The sequence below is a fragment of the Giraffa tippelskirchi genome, chromosome 5 (assembly GCF_054371585.1).
Source record: "Giraffa tippelskirchi isolate mGirTip1 chromosome 5, T2T-mGirTip1v1.2.pri, whole genome shotgun sequence".
NCBI classification, from domain to species: domain Eukaryota; kingdom Metazoa; phylum Chordata; class Mammalia; order Artiodactyla; family Giraffidae; genus Giraffa; species Giraffa tippelskirchi.
In genome coordinates, this window is record NC_137279.1 from 12,365,850 (window position 1) to 12,375,670 (window position 9,821).

Consider the following 9,821-nt stretch of genomic DNA (forward strand, 5'->3'; position numbering starts at 1 on the left):
TGTGGTAAGAGGCACAATGCAAAGAATAAAACTCAAGTAGGACCTGTTTTCATGGAGCTTATGAATCATGAGGGAGGCAGAAAATAACTCAGTCACAATACACACAATACACAGTGATAAAGTCTGTGATGGTGGCAGCGAGAGGTGATACGAAAAATGCTGCTGCTGCTGCTGCTAAGTCACTTCAGTTGGGTCCGACTCTGTGCGACCCCATAGACGGCAGCCCACCAGGCTCCCCCATCCCTGGGATTCTCTAGGCAAGAACACTGGAGTGGGTTGCCATTTCCTTCTCCCATGCATGAAAGTGAAAAGTGAAAGTGAAGTTGCTCAGTCATGTCCAACTCTTCGAGACCCCATGGACTGTGGCCTACCAAGCTCCTCCATCCATGGGATTTTCCAGGCAAGAGTACTGGAGTGGGTTGCCATTGCCTTCTCTGATATGAAAAATGAAAGAGACCTAAATCAGATCTGGAAGACAGATGATTAGAGAATTCTTTTCTATAGAAAGAAAACTCTAAAAAGGATGAAATAAAACCCAGAGGTAGGAAAGCAGAGCTTCTGTGAGATGGGGAAAGGAGAATGTCGTGGTTGGAATATAGACGTAGAGGCCCGCTGGCTATGACAAGGCTGGACATTTTGAGGTCTGTATTGGTACTTTAGAGTTAGTAAAAGAGTACTACCAATTATTTTAATCATTTAAGAGATTTATAGGAATGCTAGCAAGTATATTTGATTGTATTAATGGATTGTAGTTCTCAAAGCAGATTTAATTTCTAATTATAAGCTTATTGATAAAAATTCTAAAAGGACTGTTCTACCCATGTTTTGGGGGCACTGCAGAGATTAGCAGAGACCTACCTGGTTCTTAATACATATTTGTGAGGTTGAATTGTCAGAAATTCTAAATGAATGCCAGAAGTATAAGATGAAACGTATCATGCTCTTCAGGAAGGCCAGGTGAAGCTCAGAATTAGAACCATAGGCAAGTTTGGAGCATTACCACATTCCTGTGATTCCCAGGCGGCCCTAGTGGTAAAAAATCAGCCTGCCAATGTAGGAGACACAAGAGACAAGCGTTTGATCCCTGAGTCAGACAGATCCCCTGGGGGAAGAAATGGCAACCTGCTCCAGTATTCTTGCCTGAAAAATCCCATGGACAGAGGAACCTGGTGTGCTACAGTCCATGAGGTCACAAAGCCTTGGACATGACTGCGCAACTAAACATTCGTTCACCGCATTCCTAGAACGCTGTCTCAATCAGTTAACAGGAAGTTAACCAAGAAAGCATCAAAACTTTAATTCCACAAAACAAGACTGAAGTTGGACAAATTAATAACAGACTAGTACACTTGGACCACACAGGAAGACAGATGTTGAAACAAGGAAGGCTTCCAGATGCTGTGCCTCTTTGCAGTGGAACTATACAATCCCCAAACACCTGGGTAAATCCTTTTGTGAGATCCCTTAGGATTCAAAGAGGAATCTGGCCTCTTTCAGTCAGGGGCTTGCGCTTGGAATGTAGACCTTGTTTCAGCCACAAAATGTGCAAACGCATTCTTGGTCATCTTCAGTCATGTTGCCAGACCAGAAAACTCTTCTGGGAAAAGTGTGTTCCCAGGAGCAAAATAATCCCTTCATTAGGCAGCTGTGGGGATGCACTGAGCTTTAGGAGCTCATTAAGGTGGAACTTTGGAGGAGCAAGCAGAGTTTCGTGAAAGGAGATGCTTTTCCTAAAAAAGGGAAAGGAGAGCATCAGCCAAACCCATGTTATATATCCTGTTCATTTACTTTACCTCGTAATCTATTCTCTCTTTCCATTGCTGAACAGGGCTCACCTGATGCTTCAGGTACCTTCCTGGAAATTTGTACCAAGCGTCTTCTATTGTCATCATTGTAGCTCCCAGCATGGGTGCAGTATCACTATTAATATTCATTTCATTCCATTCTAAAGACTTACCTTAAATGTTACTTCTGGAAGTTACTGGTGAATTAACGTGTTTCTTCGGTTTAGAAAACACAACCTATTTGAACACATACAATTCTGGATCTCTAATTTCAGGTCCTGAAGACTATTTTAGTAAGTCAAGATAACAAATGTTTTCCAAAATTTTAATTCGGCCTCACACCCATGACTTGATAAATCCTTCTCATTTATAGTCATGCAGTATGTGCTTACATCTTAAAAGGAGTTAGGATAGTTCTAAAAAGGACAACAAGCTAATAGCGCAGTGGAGATATTGAAGGTCTGGTGTGCATGTGTGCATTAGTTGTGTCCAACTCTTTTTTTGCGACTGCATAGATTGTAGCCCATCAGGGTCCTCTGTCCATGGAATTTTTCAGGCAAGAATACTGGAGTGGGTTGCCATTTCCTCCTCCAGGGGATCTTCCTGACCCAAGAATCAAACCCATGTCTCTTGTGTCTCCTGCATTGGCAGGCAGATTCTTTACTACTTGCACCATCTGGGAAGTCCAGAGGTCTATTACAACCTTTTAATTCCTTCTGAATCGGCTTTCACATTGAGGAGGTTGTAACCATTCAAGTTGCATAATATCATGAACCCAAACTGGTAAAAGACTGGTGAGTTCATTCCTCTATTGTTGATTGACTTCATTGTTCCATTTTTAAATCGTTTTAAAGCTCTCTTGTCTATATGGAGGTTCTCAGCGCATCTACTGGACGTAGGCAATGTGACCTCAGGAGCACAGTCAGGCATCTTGGCTCAAATTCTCTGAGAGTGCTGACATAATGTTGTTCCTTAGCCTCCCCCATCAGATCATTCTAGTGTAGAAGCAGCATGGAGTCAGACAGATCAGATCTGAGCCCTAGCTCTGCCACTTTTTAACAGATAAATTACTTCACCTCTAGGACTTTCAGTTACTTCATCTATGAAATTAATAATAGTGATATTGAAGTGCCTTGCTGAATGCCAAGTAGATCCATTGAAATGTTTGTGAATGCTCTAACAAACTGTTTGGTACAAAATAGACAGTACATACTGTTTTTTCTGTCAATGGCTGAAATCTACAACCTAATATATTTTCTTAATGCTGTTTCTACCTCCCTTGCCTTAAATAAAACAATCACTCCCCAAAGCCATCACTCAAGTGTTTATTCCCCCTTGTTCTCATGTGGTCAGGTAAGAAGAGGCTATTTTTTTAAAAAGAAGAGGTGATCTTTCTCACCTGTTTACTGGCTCTTCCAGACCTTCCTCTTCTACCTTCCCCTGAAGGTCTTTCTTTCCATAACTTCACCCTGTCCCTCTCCATTGATTCATTTCCTTCACCTATGGTTATATTCAAACACTTTTTGTCTTAAAAAAGAAAAACCTAAGCAAATAAAAAGTATCTGCTTTGATTCTGTGCCCCATTGTTATTACTATAACAATCTCTTTCTTGACATACAAGGCAACTGAACGTGAAATGAATAAGTCAGAACACTTGCTCTGAGTTTGTTCATGGTACTGGCAATAATAGATCTCCATTATCAAATTTAGTGCATTATAGTGTGGTTCTGTTTCCTCACTTGTAAACAGGAGATAATAAAAGTTAATTTTTTGCTCATGCAAATCTGATGTGGAACTGGCAGCCTTCCACAGATTTCATGACCAAGGAAGAGAAAGCTTCATCGTTCTATGGAAAGTTTTGAAGGATCTAGTCTACCACTAGCTTACATTGCTTATAAGCAATTGGTTGCATGTTCCCAAACTAATGGCAAGTACAAGGCAGGTATGCGTGCTCAGTCGTGTCTGACTCTTTGTGACCCCATGTACTGTAGCCTGCCAGGCTCCTCTATCCATGGAATTTTACAAGCAAGAACACTGATGTGGGTTGCCATTTCCTACTCCAGGGGAATCTTCCCAACCCAGAGATTGAACTCGAGTCTCTTTTGTCTCCTGCATTGGCAGGCCGATTCTTTACCACTGTTCCATCTGGCATATATAAGGAAACCTGAAAACAGTTTTTGTGCATTCCCAGGAAGAAAAGCTATGGTGAACATACAGTGTTATCTCTGCCTAACATTAATATCTTTTTAGTTACTGTTTCTTTCAGTTTAGTTCAGTTCAGTCGCTCAGTCGTGTCCGACTCTTTGCGACCCCATGAATTGCAGCATGCCAGGCCTCTCTGTCCATCACCAACTCCTAGAGTCTACCCAAACCCATGTCCATCGAGTCGGTGATGCCATCCAACCATCTCATCCTCTGTCGTCCCCTTCTTCTCCTGCCCCCAATCCTACCCAGCTTCCTGTTTCTTTCACTAGTATGCAATTTCCTCAGGGAAATGTACTCAGCGTTTCTCATTTTGCTTCTCTATGGTACATGGCAAGCACTCAGTAAATGTTTGTGAAATGACTGACAGTCATTGACTGAATGAGCAACCCATTGAGAATAAATGAATGGCTGATGACCTGAAGTCTGTTAATGGTTAAAACTAGAACACAATATCACAGATAATCCTACTGGAAGATGATTCACTGTGGGTCTTTGACATTTCTGTACATCTTGCAAATAGTCATTGGCTGCCCCTTGTTCTAGACTACAATTTCAAGGATGCTCACCTAGCAACCCACCTTAGAAGACAGAGATAATGTCTCCCACTAGAGCTAAGAAAAGTTTTGTTCACAGCCTTTTAAGATGGAGATGATGCTCTGAAACAAAGGACATATGTAACTACAATTCAGTAAAATAATGTCTAACTCTAAAGCAAAAGGAAAGCATGCTTACTGCCCTTTATAAAAGATTCAAGTGCCCAGGTGCCCAAAGCTCAGAATTCCTCTCCTACAAGGCAACCCACTGCCTATGCAAGTGTCATTTGACCCTATTCACATCACCCTATGGGAACAGCCTCAGAAAATCAACACCAAAATGCAGATACTCTGGCTATTGCTATTGCTGTGAGTAATAAATATGTCTTCATCTCTCACCCAGGAGTCTCAATTCTTCTACCAGCATCCATGAAACTGTGTCAGGTTAACTTGTTAGTTTGTAAGCAGTGTAAAATCCCAGACCTTTTGCAGTTTTAGACAACTCCTTCCACTAGAAATTTTCATTGTTTTATATTCATTTTCCTTGTAGCTTGCTTTGTTTTGCATGACCTTTGTACATAAAGTTAAGAATCCAGCTCCCCCCCTTCCCTGACAAAATGTTTTGCATATCTTTGCTTGTTTTGGTCCTTGTTTTGCAGATAAATGTAAAAGCAGTTTCCTGTATTTATTTACCCAAAAAATAGCCATTTTGTTACTGATGTAAAAAAAATTGTCATGCTGCTGACAATTATATATTTTTGAGGTCCGGTAAAAGCTGTTGAGGTCATTACTCCCCCTCGCTAAAGTTACAAAGATTCCTGTTCACAAAAAGCATTAGCAGACTCTGTGATTAGAATGATCTAACACACAAGAGGGTCTGTTAATACATGGCATGTTTCAAGGAATTTGGAACATTTCAGAATGTCTTTCCGCCTCCCTCTGTTCCGGTGAACACAATCTTTGCGAGAGTGCAGGTGTGTTCCTGAGATGGTTGTACGTGAAGGGAACAAGCACTGTGCCAGAAGCCAGTGGAAGCAGTTTTCCAGTTTCCCGTAGGAAAAAATTGAATGGAGTGGTAAATCGTTTGTGAAGCCAGATGAAAGCAATGCATTAATGCATGGATTTGTACCATTCCTTGTTCTCCGAGACGCCCACTAGTTTGTCTTGCTGCAAATGGCCCACTGGAGTCAAAAGAGAATACATAAAAATTTCTTAAGAATCAAATGAGTTTTCCACTGGCTGACATTGATGAATCCTCAGTCTCTAAAGAGTTCTTCAAACTCGGTTCTTTAACTTTGATTCTCTTGAAATCTTGTGGAATAACCTGTAGTCTTACTCAGAGAGGAAAGATTCAAGCTGCTTCCTGAAACAGTGGAAGAGGGGTGATGTCTTCTCTAAACCATTGGTGAGGAAGACTAAAAGCACAGTGATTTATGCTTTAGCAATTTGTAATAGAAGAATAATTTCCTCCTGGTTAACAGGAGATTCTTAATGGATTCAGTTATTTATTCATTTCTAGCAAGGACAGGTTTGTTTTCTTAAAAGAAATGGAATTAAAGCTGCCATAAAAGCTAGGATTGGTGAAGTTCTAGAAACCTTTTTTCTCTTTTAATTTGAAATAAGAATTATACATCTATAATTCCCAAAATGAGTCTCAAAAAGTAATAACTAGTTTGATTTTTTATGGGTTATGTTTTTTAAGGTGGTATAAAGAATCATGTTTTTATCAACATCTGTTGATGCTCAAGGCACCATAAAATGAAAAAGTTTATAAAACACAAAAAAATAAGGACTTTATTTTATAGGGCTTCATCTCTGAATTTGCTTTTTTAAAACTTATCAAGACTAACATATATCTATACATATATTGATTTGTTCATGGCAGGAACCCATCACAAGCTGTACTACTGTCTCCTTCAGGTTCTTGCTCTGAGATTTGGACCAGGCTACCAGAAAAGGTGTCTAGTTCCCTACTTAGTGCTAGAAGACAGTAGTATTTTTATGTTACTCAAGGATGAGACTTAGCAAAAAAAATTGCAACCTTGTGTTAAGATGTCTAAGTGAAATTCTTTCACTGCTTCTGGCACAGTGCTTGTCCCCTCTGAGGATGACCACCTGAGGAATATACCTTCAACTCTAGCAAAGGTTGCATTCACCAGAACAACGGGGAAGTAGAAAGACATTCTGAAACATTCCAAACTGCTTGGAACAAGACATGTATTAACAGACCCTCTTGTCAATTAAGTCATTCTAATCACAATGTCTGCTAATGACAGGAACAGGAACCTCATATAAAATCAGAATGAGATCAATGAATCATCCTTTCCACTCACCTGTTTGTACAAATGTGCCCCTTGCAAACTGACTGGACATGTGTGTTAGTATGTGATAAGGAGTGGGGATGAGGAAATTGAAATCTTTTCAGATATTCTACTAAGGCCCAGATAACATAGCCAACTGCTCCCTAGTTGTTTTTGTTCTTTATAGTTATTGCTTGATACAAGTTATTTTGGGGTCTTCATTTGTTTGCTCATATAACTAAGAAACATTTATTGTAGCATGACAAGAACATCTAGAAAAACAAAAATGCCTAGCACCCCCCTTAAGTCACTTGATTATTCTACCAGCATAGATGGCTACTGTTGGCATAAGAGTGTCCTAGTTGGTGTGGGCTGCTGTAACAGAATACACCAGACTGGGTAGGGAAAAGACAACAGAAATAGATTTCTCACAGTTCTGGAGGTTGGAATTCTAAGATCAGGATGCCAGCACAGTTGGGTTCTATTGAGGGTCCTCTTCTCGGTTGCACATGACCATTTCTCACTGTATCCTTACATAGTATTAATAGAAGGAGCACAGGTGCTCTCTGGAGTCTCTCAGTAAGGGCACTAATCCCATTCAGGAAGCCCCCACCCCCTATAATCTAGTCACCTCCCAAGGGCCTCACCTCTTAATACCATCACATCTGGTATTAGGCTTCAGTTTTGGAGGTACACATTCAGTCCGTAGCAAAGATAATCAAATCTTCAAGTAGTTACAAGGTGTCTTCAGCTACTGCCTCTAAAAAATTCCAGGCCCCATCTGCAAACATGCTTTTCTACTCTACATTCCTCTGATTTTCCTTCCCCCTTTTCTTTCCTCAGATGCTAGGAGCAAAGGAGAGGGATGCCAGAGAAATGTCGTCCTGATGACCATGGAGGAAGAGTCGTTTTCACTGTCATCCTTGCTGTAGCCCCACTGGTTCAGAAGTCTGCCCTTCACCATGGATCCAGGCTAGAGATGAGAAGACTAGGCTTCTACTTGGTTAAGTGAATGGACATTCCCCTGTCACTTTTATAAATTCAAGATTTTATAAATTCAAGATTTCCTTCTGCCCAGAGATTTGGTAGAATAGAAGCCCACCTTGTATGAATGACTGAAATTCAAGAATTTGCTTTCTGCCTCAAATTCCCTCCTTTTAATGATGGACAGACAGATCTGTACCAAGTGATAAACCAACCACTGTGTTTCATAGCCAGTTTGGCTCAGAGCAGATGGCAGTGCCAGACAGGAGAGATGAATAGGTTGAACTAACCTCCTCTGGCCTTTGGGTTATATTCAAGTGAAACTTGTCTTCCCTTCATGATGTTCATTCTAAAGCCAGGTGTCTGCACCTGATTCTAAAACACTGGCTTTGTGAACCTCATCCTTATTTTTACTTTTTGTTTTTATTGTGGTAAAACTCATACAGTATAAAGCACACTATTTTAATCATATGTAACTATGCAGTTCAGTGGCAGTAAGTACATTTATACTGTTGTGCAACTCTCACCATCATCTATCTCCCAATTTTTTTGCTTTTCTAAACTGAAACTTGGGTTTCCCAGGTGGCACAGTGGTAAAGAATCCTGCTAATGCAGGAGCCACAGGAGATGCAGGTTCAATCCCTGGGTCAGGAGGATCCCCTGGAGTAGGAAATGGAAACCCACTGCAGTATTCTTGCCTGGAAAATTCCACGGACAGAGGAGTCTGGCGGGCAACAATCCACGGGGTCGCAAGGAGTTGGACACGACTGAGTGAGTTGAGCACGCAGACTGAAACTCGGTTCCCATTAAACACTAACTCCCCGCCCCCTTGCTCTCTTGCTACCCTTTCAACACACTCTCATTTCTCATTCCGTACTCCTCCAGGGGACATTTTTTTTTTCAGTTTGAATAACTGAACCAGGAGTTTCTGTCTAGCGTTCAAAGCCAGGAAGTCAATTTGGTTTAGGACAAGCTGAGTTTAGAGTCTGCACCACTTTTCACTGCTACACTGTGGGTCTGCATTTTCCATTAAAGCATGCACGACAGTGGATTTGCCTGTTTAAAGAATGTTTCCTGGCCAGGCATCCCAACTTTCAGCACCACTGACCTCTGCCCAAAGACCTGCAATCCTTTCCTCTTTGCTTCTGTCTTTGATTTCCTCTTCAGTGCCAGTATAACTTCCCAAGCAAAGCTGACTTGTCTTGATTTATCTTTACAAAGCAGCAGTAGCAAAGTTAATGCCTTAACTCTGCCCCACCTCATCGTAAGCTTTTCCTTGGAGCAGCTCCTGTTATACTGGTATAGTTACTATGCCAGGAAGGTAGTAGGTTATGCCAGGAAGTCAGAGTCATGGACAGAGTCATCTGTCACTTTGATGCCAGAGTCACTACAGGAGTCATGTGCTTTTTTCTCCTACTAGCATTGAAAGTAAAGTGGTCACACTCGATGCTTCAGTATTATTTTAAGAAAAATTCATTACAATCTACAAATCCTGCTTATAGAACATGGTCTCGTCTTCAGAAAAGGTGTGATCTGTTTTTGTTGATGTCTCTAATAATGTGTGCTTCCACCAACATGCTTATTTCTGCAACAATAGGTCTTTTTAAAATAACTTTTTATTTTGTATTGGGGTATACAATGATAACAATGTTGATTGTTAATCAAAACTTATTAACACGACTACCAATGTTGTGACAGATTCAAGTGGACAGCGAAGGGACTCAGCCATATACATATATCCATTCTCCCCCAAACTCCCCTCCCATCCAGGCTGCCACATAACATTGAGCAGAGTTCCCTGTGGTATACAGTAGGTCCTTGTTGGTTATCCATTATAAACATAGCAGTATGTATGCATCTATCCCAACCTCCCTAACTATCCCTTCCCTCCATCCTTCCCCCGGCAACTATAAGTTCATTCTCTAAGTCTGTGAGTCTGTTTCCATTTGCCTACAACAATAGGTCTTAGTTACACTTGTACATCATGATCCTAAAAATGATCATCAAAACTGGTG

The 9,821-nt window shown here is 40.9% G+C and overlaps 1 long non-coding RNA gene across 1 annotated transcript; it reads left to right on the forward strand.

The window, feature by feature from the left end:
* Positions 1–1,200: 1,200 nt before the first annotated feature.
* Positions 1,201–9,251, forward strand: LOC145504715 (uncharacterized). The gene is made up of 3 exons (XR_014052451.1): positions 1,201–1,442; positions 7,666–7,825; positions 8,389–9,251. It is a non-coding gene; the product is annotated as an uncharacterized LOC145504715 (long non-coding RNA).
* The last annotated feature ends 570 nt before the right edge of the window (positions 9,252–9,821 follow it).